This window comes from Octodon degus, unplaced genomic scaffold (genome assembly GCF_000260255.1).
Source record: "Octodon degus isolate 3935 unplaced genomic scaffold, OctDeg1.0 scaffold00018, whole genome shotgun sequence".
In the NCBI taxonomy this organism is placed as follows: domain Eukaryota; kingdom Metazoa; phylum Chordata; class Mammalia; order Rodentia; family Octodontidae; genus Octodon; species Octodon degus.
This window is the reverse complement of record NW_004524594.1, coordinates 10729665-10732303: the sequence shown is the minus strand read 5'-3', so window position 1 is coordinate 10732303 and position 2639 is coordinate 10729665.

Here is a 2639-nt window from a genome sequence, read left to right as displayed (position 1 = left end):
AGGGAGAGACAGAGAGAGACAGAGAGAGAGACAGAGACAGAGAGACAGAGACAGAGAGACAGAGAGACAGAGACAGAGAGAGAGTCAGAGAGAGACAGAGAGAGAGAGACAGAGAGAGACAGAGAGAGTATATTTCTACTTAATAAAATTTTTATTTTAATTTTTGCTTTTTTTGTTTATGTTTGATATTGGAATGTAGCGATCTCATAATATCTTGTCTTTTGATTCAGGGTATTGAGAAATTTATTAAAGGTGGAGAAAGCAATCATCCCTCTTTCAGTTTTCAGAAAGAGTTTCCATGGGCTTAATTTTATTACATTTATTTATTTGTTTATGTATTTTGTACGGGGTCTCACTACACAGCTGGGACTCATAATGATCCTGCCATCTCAGCTTCTTCAGTGCTGGGATTACAGGTATGTACCACCAAGGCCAATTCCAGGGCTGGTAAGGTGCACCCAGGTTTCCAGGGCCAGACTACTGAGCCGTCTCCCTAGCCTGTAGTATAATTTTTTGCTTGAATGATAGAACTAACCTGCGGGACTCTCTAGACCTAGATTCTGTGAAGGCAAGGATTTCTGCTGCACATTGATTTACTAACATTCATAAATGTAAGCCAGGGTTTCTTTCCTAAGTGTTCAATTCCTCATTTCTGTGCATTATACTTTTTATCACAGATACTGTTTGTCATTTCTAGGAGTTCAGTTTGAGTCTTAATTTAAAACCTATCTTCTAGGCCAGGGGTATAGCTCAGAGGCACCTTGGCCTACCTGGAAAGTACAAGGTTCTGAGTTTTATTCCCCACATCAAAAAAAAAAAAAAGTCTATAAAATCGACCTTCTGTCAATTTAATAAGTCTGATCTTTCCCCAATGTTTTTAACAATATGGTGTATCATTATAATAGCTAGTTGGTGTGGATCTAATATGCTAACCACTTTTTCATTTCTGTGTAAGTTTTCATTTTTTTTTTCTTCTCCTTGCTTTTCCATAGGACTGCTAAGATTTAACAAATGCCAGGATTTGTGAATGCTACCATTCTGATTGCTGGATGTTTTTGGTTATCGTATTCCCATAAATATTTAGACTTTCTTACAAAGTGTCATTGAGTTAGTTGGAAAAGGAAGTTCTGATCGTTTTTAGACAAATACTGGAATAGTGCATGTGTGTGTGTGTGTGTGTGTGTGTGTGTGTGTGTGTGTGTGTGTTTGGTATAGGGTCTCACTACGCAGCTCGGACTCCTACTGATCCTCTAGTTTTCAGCCTCCCAAGTGCTGCTATTACAGGCATGTGCCACCACACTCGATTTTGGTGGCTGTTCAGTGGCCTGGAGCGGGGGACAGAATGGTATGTGATGCTGGGGATTTTATCCCGGTCCCTGTGCTTACCTAAGCAGGCGCTTAGTCTGTTGAGCTATCTTACCAGTTCAAGGAACAATACTTTCTAAGCCCTCTTATTTCTTCTTTATCACGCAGGTCGATCTCTCTGAAGGACCTGCTAATTAACACCCATTCTACCAGGCTAGAATCATTCTCCTGTGTTACCTTATGTCCAATATCATAAGATCTCCGAGCCATATGTTTACTTTTTTATTTACATGTGGAAATATTGCTCTTGTTCATCTATCTAAGCCAAAAATATTTTAGCATGTTTTTTAACAATAGGAGGACTCATTCATTTCTAATGAAAATGCACAGTAGCAAATCCTATTTCAGGGTTTGATATGAATATAACTCATAGAAACTCGAAAACAACCACAGTCTGGCCCATATGATACAGAAAGCCATCACAGTACCTAGTATTTATCAAAAGCAGTTGGAAACTTAGGGACCACACAAAATTATTCACAATACATTCATGATACCTTTTATTTTTTAGTGCTAAAAGTTGAACAGAACTGGGTTGTCATTTGTACGTGAGTACGTACAATCTGGTACATCTAGATAGAATTTTATTCAGTGTTAAATGAAATGAACTGCTCAGGTACAAAATCATGTGAATGAAATTAATAATTATATTAATAAATGAAAGAAGTGAGCTTTAAAGACATACATGACATACAGTTCTAACTATATGGCATTTTATAAAAGGTAAAATTATGAAGATCATAAAAGAGATGAATGGTTGCCAGGAACTAGCGGGAAGGGATAAATGAATATATACAGTTCAGGACAGTCTTAGGATGGGAAAATCACTCTGCATGTTGCTAAAGTTGTGACTAGAAGTAATTATATCCCTGTCAAAACTCAAAGAATGTACAGCACAAAGAGTGAACTTTAATGGAACCTGAGTAACTTTCTTATACAGATTGGTGAAGGAGAAATTATTGAACCTCAGAGCTTTAAACTACTACCATTTGAGTAGAATGAAAATCTCAGCCAGTCCTTGGAGACACCTGTCTCATTAACTTCAGTATGGATTTTGTCAGCATGAAGACTGTATGATTAGGCATTAAAATTAATTTCATAAGAAGCTTAGGTAAAATTAGATTTCCCATGGGCTTTAGTTTGGCAAAGTATTTTTTCATGAGGGTTATAGGGCCATTTACAAGAGTTATGTGGATTTGTAAGTGGATGGAACTAATGTGCAAATTGAAGAACTTTATCATAAAGTAATTTACATATGTGCTTTCAAGCAATCA